Source organism: Peromyscus eremicus, chromosome 8a (genome assembly GCF_949786415.1).
Source record: "Peromyscus eremicus chromosome 8a, PerEre_H2_v1, whole genome shotgun sequence".
NCBI lineage: Eukaryota > Metazoa > Chordata > Mammalia > Rodentia > Cricetidae > Peromyscus > Peromyscus eremicus.
The window spans coordinates 70,674,452-70,685,766 of NC_081423.1; the positions used below are offsets into that span (position 1 = coordinate 70,674,452).

Consider the following 11,315-nt stretch of genomic DNA (forward strand, 5'->3'; position numbering starts at 1 on the left):
GAGAAGACTGATTCTTCAGAGTTGTTCTCTGACCTCCACATGAGCACCATGATATGTGAGCGCCCTCTCTCTCTCTCTCTCTCTCTCTCTCTCTCTCTCTCTCTCTCTCTCACACACACACACACACACACACACACACACACACACACCACACACACACACACACACACATCATCATCATCATCAATTACATTAAAATTTTAAAATAAGAAAGAAAAACCGAGCCTGTCTGAGTCACACTGTGGTACAGCAGGCAACAATGTCATCCCTCCGCACTTCCTGTGGTGAAACCAGCTCAGGTGAACCAAGAACCAGCCACAAACTCCTCCTCTGACATTTTTTTCTCCTGAGCATGTTCATATATTCATTTTAGTGTTTACAATGCTCCATCCCGCTGCCAGTCTAAAGATATAAACAGTGTTTTTGCAAATTTATGCCTTCAATTCTCTCTCAAACTCTTAATTCTTTGTTGTTGTTGAGACACCACTGTGCAGTCCAGGTTGGCCTAGAACTCACCATGTAGCCCAGATAGCCCGGGCTGACCTCGAACTCACAACCCTCCTGCTTCACCCTCCTGAGTCCTGGCGTTGTGTGAATCACCATGCCTGGCTCAGACTCCCCTTCTCATTTCCAGCCATCCACCGGGTTAAAGTGGTCATCTCCTGTTCAGTGTCTTCAAGACTGACGAAGCGTTTCCCTGTTCAAAGCTGGCTTCCACTTTCAGTTTTCCCCCTTCGTTAACGAATGTCTTTTGTTTTGCTTTGGAAACATGGAACGCTTCACGAATGTGCGTGTCATCCTTGCGCAGGGGCCACGCTCACCTTCTCTGCATTGGTCCAGTTTTAGTATATGAGCTACTGGAGTGAGCGCGAACACCCTCCCCACCCCAAGTTCTCAGGTTTAGAACATCAGCTCCTCCCTCTCCTTCATCCCTAGAGTCCAGTCTGTCAGCAAATACTTTCAGCACTTCCTCCATAACGTCTGATTCACCCTTAGAACTGCCACTGCCAGAGGTCAAGCCCTCAGGGAGCCAGGCCGGGTTCTTGGAATGGCCGTTTTGTCGTCGTCCCCCCCCCCACCTTTTCTTCATTCCACTATTTTTTTTAATCTTCAGGGTAACAATAGTGAGAGGTTTTGGGTTTTTTGGGGGGGGGTGGGTTTTTTTGGTTTTTTGGAGGGGGGTGTTTGTTTGGGACAGAATTTTGCTGAATGTCCCCAGGCTAGCCTTGAACCCATTATGTTGCTTAGGCTGGCCTCCAACTCATGATCACTCTTGCTCCCTCAGCCTGTAGAGTGCTGGGATCGCAGGCATGAGCCACAGCATCCCACACAATACTGTTTTGATAATAAGCACCTCTTGTTCAGCAGCTTAGGCTTAGTCTTTTCCTCACGTCAGAGGACAAACTCGTGACCTTTTTTCTTCTCCCCAACTCTTCCCAGGTCCTCCCCACCTCCCCAATTTCTTGCTCTCTCTCTTTCTCTTTCTTTAAAAAACCCAAGAAACACCCAAAACACCCACAAAAATGGAAACCAAAATGTACAAGCAAAAGACCATTAAGGACAAAAAAAAAATGCCCAAATAAAGCAAAATGAGACAAAAAGTCTACAAAAAATACCATTTAATTCATTGTGTGTTGGCCAATTACTGAGCGTGGGGCCTGCTTTGAAGTGTGGTTGATATACCCGGTGAGATTCCCTTGGAGAAAACGAACTTTTCCCTGGCAAGCAGTTGTTCATTACACATAGCTTCTCAGTTAGGGGTGGGAGCCCTTGTCTTCTACTTCCTCTCAGAGCTGGGCCCCATTTGGCTTGAACCGAGCAGGTCGTGGGCATGCTACCACGGTCTGTGTGCAGCAGCCCTGCTGTATCCAGAAGACACTGTTTCCTTGGAGTCCTCCATCACCTCTGGTTCTTACAACCTTTCTGCCTCCTCTTCCACACAGATCTTGGAGCCCTGAGGGGAGGGCTTTGATGAAGACATCCCATATAAGATGGCGTGCTCGAGAGTCTCTGACTCTGCACAGCAAGCTCTCACTGTTCACGGTCACATAGCCTTCATAGCGGTGGCCCTCTCTCAGCTCTCCAAACTCTAGAAATTACTTATTATTCATTCTTATTATTACTACTGTGTGTGTGTGTGTGTGTGAGTGTGATTGTATGTGTGAGAGTGTGAGAGTGAATAATTGTGAGAGTATGTGAGTGTGTGTGCTTGTGCGTGTGAGTGTGTGTGTTCGTGCTTGTGCGTGCGTGCGTGCGTGCGTGCGTGTGTGTGTGTGTGTGTGTGTGTGCAGATGTACACATACCATAACAAGTGTGTGGAGGTCAGAGGACAGCTTTGGGAGTCAGTTCTCTCTTTCCACTTGAGGATTCTGGGAATCAGGCTCAGGTAGTCAGGCCTGCATGGCAAATGGCTTTACCTACTAAGCCGTCTCAGTGGTCTAGCTAAGACGCTGTCAGATCTGGCTTTCAGTCAGACAAGTCTCCCTGTTCTTTGAAGACCTGAGAGAAACAGACCACGAAGCCGCTTCCCTCGCCTAGTTCTTCATTTCATCTCAAGGCTGAAACTAAGAAGTTCCAAAACACGCATTTGAAAGGTGTCCATAGACCAGATCCTGCTTTTTTTTTTTTTTTTTCCCAACGTGGCTATTTTTCTCCTATCCAAACCCTGCCCTCTTTAAGAGCTATTTGAAGGCCCTCACAGTCCACAGGGCCTATTGCTGCACCACAGGGTGTAGTACTGGATAACATACCCTTGTGCATCAGCATTGCCCTTTAATGTCGTCTGTGTTCTCCTCAAGGACATTGTGGTTCCTGAGTGCAACCCAGCATAATTTGAGGAAGAAAGTAGTTGCTCATCAAATGCTTGCCAACTTTATAAAAGGCCATAGTTCAGTACCATTCTGATGCATTCACAAGGAACATATCTACGCATGTCTGCCCGCTCTAGTGCTCAGGGGTCACATGAAGGGATTCCCCGTATCTTGACAAAGAACTCTGGGCACCATTGATCCTCCTAGGGTTTGGAGGAAAATGTGGCTGCTATTATTTTGGGGAGAAAGGCAGCTCCAGACCCAGGTCTGATAATGCCCAGGCTTAGTAGTGGCTTAGTGACAGACAGTAGTTAGTTATTTGGCTAGGAAGGGGGATTCAGCCTCTGAAGTGTTCCAGCTAGGTGTTGGCTTAGCAATTAGATCCGCTGCTGCTCTCTGAGGCCAGCCTACCTGAGGACATTGGCACAGTCTGGTGACTGGGAGTCAGCCTTCCACCCTGAGAGCTCATTCACAGGCATCCACACAGGAGTACCCACCCCAGCGGAGAACAAACACCGAGAAGAGCAAGGAGAGTGCCCTCGGTGTAGTCACGGTGTCAACAGACATAGCAGATAAGGCGGCGTTTATGAAGCAGGGATGTCGTGGGGGAGGGGAGTCGATGCACCTGTGGTTGATGAGTCAGAAACTTGGTGCCACATTATATGGCACTGTGAGGCCACCTTATGTTCCAGCCACTCCGTGATGGCTGAAGTCATCTAATTACCCACTTGTTAACTGGGCCAAGAGGAAAGTACTGGAAGAAGGCCAGAGGAAGGTAAGCTCATGTCTTCACTGAGCCACCATCAGAACCATGAACTACATGGCTGTTAGAGGCGTCTCTCCTTATGGGTGGAGTCCCTCCTTGTCAGCCTAATAGAGGTTGATTCCCAGCACAGGTGTCGTGGGATTTGTCTTGCTCATTTCTATGACAAATATGTTCAAATTTAAATGCATTCAAATGGGGGATTGTAACTGGAGAGATGGCTCAGTAGTTACAGGCACCTGTTGCTCTTCTGGAGGACTGGGTTCAGTACCCAAAACCCACATGGTTGTTCACAACCATCCAAACTCCAGCTCCAGGGGACCCGATGTCCTCTTCTGACTTTCATGGGCACCAGACACACACATAGTACATATACGGATATGCAAGCAAAGCACTCGTACACATAAGTAAATCTAAAAAAATAATTGTGGATGTATTCAGATGGAGCTGGGGAGATGGCTCAGTTGGGAAAAAGAATTCCCCACCATTGTAGGAACCTGAATGTGGGTCCCAGCACCCAGGTGAAAAGCTGGATGCAGCAGCATTGCATCTGGAAGTCAGCACCGGAAGGTGAGGTGTAGGGGCGGAGAGAGGTCAATTCTCAGAACTCACTGAAAGCCAGTCTAGCTCCAGATTCAGTGAGAAATGTTGTTTCAAAAAACAAGGTGGTGAGTAACCAAGGAAGACACCCAACATTGACCTCTGACCTTGACACACAAAGTAAAAGAAAGTATAAGTATGCAAATGGATTTCTGTGGCTCACCCAGTAGCCAGCTTACTGTGTCTTGAGTAGGAACAAGATCTGGACAGTTCCTGTGGGCTGCAGTCGGAACGGATTCAATCCCAGACTCACTGAGCTGCTCTCTCAGTTGTCCTGCTATTTTAAAAAGTGCTCAGTGTGTACTTCAGACAAACACACTCTCGGGAGACTGAAATCTCAAACTTTTAATGTCAATAAAGCGTACATTTATGGATCGTTCTGTTAGGACATTGTGCTTTGTGAGGTATGAAGACAAGCCTTCCCTGAAATTATACTCTCATGTAATTCAGAAAACAAAAATTATTATATACTAGACGGACACAACCAGACATTTGGGACATTTCTTTAAAGAAGAGATTTTCCAGGAAAGAAGCAGTGCACGCACGTATCCGTGAAGGCTGAGTGGGATGGATTTGCATGCGTTGTAGAATGGTAATGACGTCTCTTCCAAGAGACTGTGAGACGTGGAATGCCACGTGTTTTGGACAGTCAGTGCATTTAGGAGAGAAATGGGCTTGCCACTGGCAAGATGAGTAGAAATACTTTGTGTTGATACTCTGTGTAGGAATGGCTAGGATTTTAAATGTGTGATTTCATCTCTACACCGATCTTTTTAGACATTGTCCTCTTTTAAAATATATTACCGGCCGGGCGGTGGTGGCGCACGCCTTTAATCCCAGCACTCGGGAGGCAGAGGCAGGCGGATCTCTGTGAGTTCGAGGCCAGCTTGGGCTACCAAGTGAGTTCCAGGAAAGGCGCAAAGCTACACAGAGAAACCCTGTCTCGAAAAAAACCAAAAAAAAAAAAAAATAATAATAATAACAATAATAATAAAATTAAATTATATTACTACTATCCTTTTGTTTTGTTTTGGTTGTTGTTGTTGTTGTTGTTGTTGTTGTTGTTTGAGACAGGGTTTCTCTGTGTAACAGTCCTGGCTGTCCTGGCACTAATTCTATAGACCAGGCTGGCCTCGAACTCACTGAGATCCACCTGCTTCTGCCTCTCAAGTGCTGGGATTAAAGGTGTGTGCCACCACTGCCCGACCATTTATTATTATTATTACAGGCCAGGAACTCACTATGTAGACCAGGCTGGCCTTGAACTCACAGAGCTCTACCTGCTTCTTTCTCTTCCGTGCTGGGATTAAAGGCTCGCACCAGCACATCTAACCGATTAACTGTATTTTTAATTGTATGTATGTGTTTGGGTACGTGGATGTGAGTGTGGATGCCCTCTGAGAGCAGAGGCACTGGATCTCCCTTGAGCTGTGTGAGCTGGCCAACACCAGCACTTAGGTCAGACTCTGCAGGAGCAATCCACACTCCTTAACTGTTAGAACATCTCTCTAGCCCTGTTTTCCCATTTTCTGCTAAAGATTCAGATAAGATAGATTACTCACATCTTAGAAGTGTCAACGTTGAAATGCAAAACCAAGTTGCTGCTTCCAAAGGCTGTATAACATATCTCGATTTGATAGGCCAAGGAGTCTGGATTTAATTCAGAAGATTGTTGGTATCTGAACAGAACAATGATATGATTAGCATTTTGTTTAGGAATATTGTTCTACCAGGATTCACAGAGAGAGTCAGAATGATGAGAGGCTAGTTAGAAGTCTGCTTTAATGCCTCTAACGCCAGGGACAGAGAAGGTAGTTTTCTAAGACTAGTTATTAGATACAGCAAGGATTCATAGTGACTCTGGGGTGTGGTGACCCTAACAAAGTCAGATAAGAAGGGCTGTTGGCGCCAGGTGGTGGTGGCAGCGGTGGTGCACACCTTTAATCCCAGGACTCAGGAGGCAGAGGCAAATAAGTCTCTGAGTTCGAGACCAGCCTGGTCTACAGAGTGAGTTCCAGGACACCCAGGGCTATGCAGAGAAACCTTGTCTCAAAAAACAAAACAACAACAATGCCGGGCAGTGGTGGCCCACGCCTTTAATCCTAGCACTCAGGAGCAGAGGCAGCTGGATCTCTGTGAGTTCAAGACCAGCCTAGTCTACAGAGCAAGTGCTAGGACAGGCTCCAAAGCTGCACAGAGAAACCCTGTCTCAGGAAAAACAAAACAAAACAACAACAACAAAAATGGTTATTAGCTTAGGGTTGCATGCTGCAGAAGGTGATATTTGGTTCCATATATTTGAGTTTGGGGGTACCATTAAGGCAACAAAGAAATGATGTCTAATGGGCCTATGAAAGACCAGGCCAATTTGACTTCAGAGACCTGATTTAGGAATTATCTGGAAATACTGGAGTGTGCAGAACTCCAGAAGAGAGGGTATAGAGATGAGAGGCTCTGTTCTTAGGAAATGTGTACGTATTAGACAAGCGCAAAGGAAGGGAAGAAAGGAAACCAGAGCAAATGGGGGGCAGTCAGAAGAGAAAGAAGTGCTAGCTAGCGGAGCCGCAGGTCCCAGTGAGTGGGAGAATCGCCACAGTGGTCAGGGCAGAGCCACTGAGGGGCGCGTCTCTGCTTTATTCCTGTTGGTCCTTTTCTTGAGAAGCAACAGACACCATTAAGTGCAGACACTTTCTTTTTTCTCCGTTCTCAGCCCTGTTTATGGAGGCAGGTTAGTCAATCAAGAGGACTGGTTTCCTGTTAAAGACATATTTAGTCGCCACACTTTTAATTTGAGCTAGTGAGAACTCTCGATTTTATTGCCAACAAATGAACATGACAATGCCCTGACGTTTATCAAGTCGTTGGAGACTAGTTGGTCTTTGGGTCTCTCTCCCTCTCCAAGAAAACCCTTGTAAAGATTTTGGCTCTTTTACCACACACTTCCTCCTGTGGTCCACCAAGTCTCCAGTAGCCTGAGTCTGTGGAGTCTGTGGCCAGAGTTCAGGCCACAGGCTCAGCATCCCTCATGTTGTCTCTTGAGTCTTGAGTTACCTGCTTTGTGAAGTGGGTAATGCTAATGAGAAGAGAATAAAATAGCTAATGAAGGATTATAAAACACTTTGCAAGTATAAAAGCAACATCAAAGTGAAATAATCATCTTAATTTAGGGTAAAGAGTTCCATTAGCCAGTGAGAAGTAAGAGGGACGCGGGGGAGTGATGCTTTGGACCTTGATAACTGTGCAGATCAAAAGTGCTGTATTGATCCGAGCTGCCCTGTGAACTCTCCAACCTAGGAATTTGGCTCCCCTCCCTGGCTCTCCAATACTTCTCTTACCCACTCAGTGTGCCCACGGCGGTTCTCTGAGTCTCCTGACCAATGGCAACAGGAACTTGTATGCAGTGCCAACTTGGTAACCGAGAGGAGTCTTCTTCCATTTATCAGCACTTACTATCTTTTCAGTGTCCCTTAACTGTCTGTGCCCAGGGCTAGGAAATAACAAAGAGCTCATAGTCTACAAAGGCCGAGCCAAGGGATGTTTGGAATAGTTGAACATACGTGTGCCTTTGGTGTGAGGTAGCCTGCAGACACCCTCAGGGACGGAGTAGGCTGGAAGCTGATCAGGAGCCTCCCAGGAAGCTGAAACAAAGAACAATAGTGGTCATCATGGGCTTCATATGTATCGACTTTTCCGAGTATAAAGCATAGAGAAAAGAAATTAATGCATCTCTCAAAAGGAAGCAAAAAGACCTACTCAGAAAACAATACAGAATAGTACTGGGACTGAATTGGCTCTTATTCCCAGAACTTCTCTGTGCAGGTCATCATAAAATCTAGGTAAGGATTGAAGTTCACTGGGAACATTCAGCCAACTAAAGCTAACCAGTCCCCATGAGAACAAGCGCTTCTTCGGGGCACGTGAAAGGGATGTTTTCTTCCCTTTTTTCTTTTTTGGTTTTTCTAGACAGGAATTCTCTGTGTAGCTTTGGCTGTCCTGGAACTCACTCTGTAGACCAGACTAGCCTCAAATTCACAGAGATCCACCTGCCTCTGCCTCCCAAGTGCTGGGATTAAAGGCATTCACCACCACCACCACCACCACCACCACCACCACCACCACCACCACCACCACTGGCTGATGTTTTCTTAAATTGATTCAATAGTCTTTAAATGACTTCTTCCCCAAAATAGCTTTCTTTCAGATCTGAAGATTCACATCAGGGCCCCAAATGACAAGAGAGCATATTCCCAAAGCCATGGAGAGAACAAATTAGTCTATGCATACGTTCCACAATCCTCAATGTGCAGCTCTGTGAATGTGCATTTCCCATGCTATTGACACGTGGCTTTAAGAACTTGCTTGTATGCTTGCATATACTGGGCTGTAGTAAACTTATAACTGAATTTGTCCTCGGTGCACAGAGCTGTTCCTTTGGCGGGGGAGGGGATTGGGTAATGGGGGGGTTGGAATGTTTCTTGGTTCCCCGAACTGATTCTAAGGAGGAAGATTTTTCTGGAAAAGGTGAGTCTTCTTTAGCGTCATAGAGGAGGCTTAGGCATGATGGGTAAAAGGAAGGGTGAGAACTTCCCCTTTTTATAAGGTCAAACATTCGTGACTTGGAGTTTATAGGGCATATGTAGAGCTAGACATCATGCACGTGCTTGTATCCCAGCACTGGGGAGGAGGCAGGGCCAGACGCCACTGTGGAGTGTTGGGGAGATTTGTACAAGGTTTCTGAAGAGAAAGCAGGAATCTGAAAATAGTTATTCCCTGATCAAATGAAAATGCAGTCACCAAACATATCCCCTGTTTGCTTGTTAAAATGTGACTTAGCGTTCATTTCCCCTAACTCCTGCATGCGCTTGGCATTATGCAGGCCGTGAGGAGACCATAACTCTGACACTACGGAGCTCAGGATATACTTTGCAGGAAGGAGAACATGACTAACATTTTATTGAGCACCTACTATAATCAGGCACTCTCCTAGAGGAAGTGACTAAAGGGAGGGGCCGTGATGGAATGCTGATTAATACTAATAGTCACTTCAGGATTTTGAATAGGGCTGGGGAGGCTGAGTGGTTAAGAGCATGTACTGTTCTTTTAGAGGACCCAAGTTCTATTTTTCAGCATCCATCCAGGTGGTTTGTAATCGCCTACAACCCCAGCTCCAGGAGATCGAATGCCTCTGTCCTCCAAGAATTTTAAATAGATGGATCTAGGGAAATAAATGGGAAAGTGCTTACATCCAGGGACTAAGAGCCGGTTAGAGAAGGACCTTGTTTTGAGGAGTTGGGGCAAAAAGCGTTGTAAGATTAAATTTGTCCCCTGGTCTGTAGAGTAAGGAGATCGGGAAAGGTCTGTGGGAAGACAAACAAAAAGGAATTTGCCGGGCATGGTGGCGCACGCCTTTAACCCCAGCACTCGGGAGGCAGAGGCAGGCGGATCTCTGTGAGTTTGAGGCCAGCCTGATCTACAGAGGGAGTTCCAGAACAGCCAGGATTACACAGAGAATCTCTGTCTCAAAAGACAAGAAAGAAAAAGAAAAGAAAAGAAAGAAAGAAAGAAAGAAAGAAAGAAAGAAAGAAAGAAAGAAAGAAAGGAAGAAAGAAAGAAAGAAAGAAAGAAAGAAAGAAAGAAAGAAAGAAAGAAAGAAAGAAAGAGAGAAAGAAAGAAAGAAAAGCAGGGGGCTGATGAGATGGCTCAGTGGTTCAGAGCACTGGCTGCTCTTGCAGAGGTCCCGGGTTCAGCTCCCAGCCCCTGCATGTCTCCTCACAACTGTCTGTAACTCCAGTTTTGGGGGATCTGACTCCCTCACACAGACAAACATGTAGGCAACACACCAATGCACATGTAATAAAAATAAAAATAAATAAATTATTTTTAAAAAGAAAGAAAGAAAAGAAAAAGGAATTTAGTATACAACAAAACTCTCCCATTATACAAAAAAAAGGAAGAAGAAGAAGAAGAAGAAAAAAAAGAAGATATATGGGTAAGCATCTCTGGTTCACATGCATGCAGGTTCTGAGAGGCCAGAAAAAGGGCACCAGCTCCTCTGGAACTGACACTGGCATGACAGGTGCTTACTTAGCCACCGTGTGGTGCTGGGAACTGAACCCGGGTCCTCTGCAAGAGCAGCAAGTGCCCTAACTCCTAAGCCAGCTCTCCAGTCCCCACATGTACTTCTGTACACACGAGTTAAGGACATATTTTTTGGGGGGTCGGAGAGATGGCTCAGAGGTTAAGAGCACTGGCTGTTCTTCCAGAGGACCTGAGTTCAATTCCCAGCATCCACATGGCAGCTCACATCTGTCTGTAACTCAAATTCCAGGGGATCTGACACCCTCTCACCAATGCACATAAGATAAACTTAAATAAATTATTAAAAAAACAAAGAGACAAAACCTACAGGGCTGGAGAGATGGCTCAAAGATTAAGGGCCAGATTCAATTCCCAGTACCAAGCAGCCCACAGGACACCCGTAGATCTAGCTCCAAAGGGGGTTTAACACCCTGGCCTCACACACACACACACACACACACACACACACACACACACACACACACACAAATAAATAAATAAATAAATAAATAAATAAATAAATAAATAAATAAAATTAAAAAAAAATTTTTTAAAACAAGAGCTATCTTAGGGATTGATAAGTAAGTAAAAACATCTTATATATGTTACTTTTGAGTTCCTGGGAGCTGCAGAGATGTTATTCGATGTTATTGAAATATTCAGGAGATGGAAACACTAGCTGGTATGAATGCTGTGGTACATGCCAGGCATCATGCACAGAGACCTCATGAAATGCTGAGCCCCAGTGGCATCCACACCCCAGGCTCTCCCAACACCATCTCACTTTCTTCTTTATTCCCTGCCTGGAAGGTTATTCTGTGAGTGGGAATAAAACGGCTACTCTCCTGTTGTATCCACGCAGCTGCCAGCAGTCTGTTTGCCTTGTTCTTTGCTGGCAAATCATTAAACAGTCCCCCCAAAGCAGGCCTCTTCCCCAGGGCCACCCCATGGACGAGGAATCAGAGCTGTGGTCAAAGGCTGTCAGGAGTCCTGCTGGAGCTTTTGGGCTGTTTCCAACACGAGCCTTTCTTGGCTGTTGCCTCTTTGGCCTGGTGTTAGCCCCC

The 11,315-nt window shown here is 45.9% G+C and overlaps 1 non-coding gene across 1 annotated transcript; it reads right to left on the bottom strand.

The window, feature by feature from the left end:
* Window positions 1-763: 763 nt before the first annotated feature.
* Window positions 764-870, bottom strand: LOC131918091 (U6 spliceosomal RNA). The gene has a single exon (XR_009380840.1). It is a non-coding gene; the product is annotated as a U6 spliceosomal RNA (small nuclear RNA).
* Window positions 871-11,315: the final 10,445 nt, after the last annotated feature.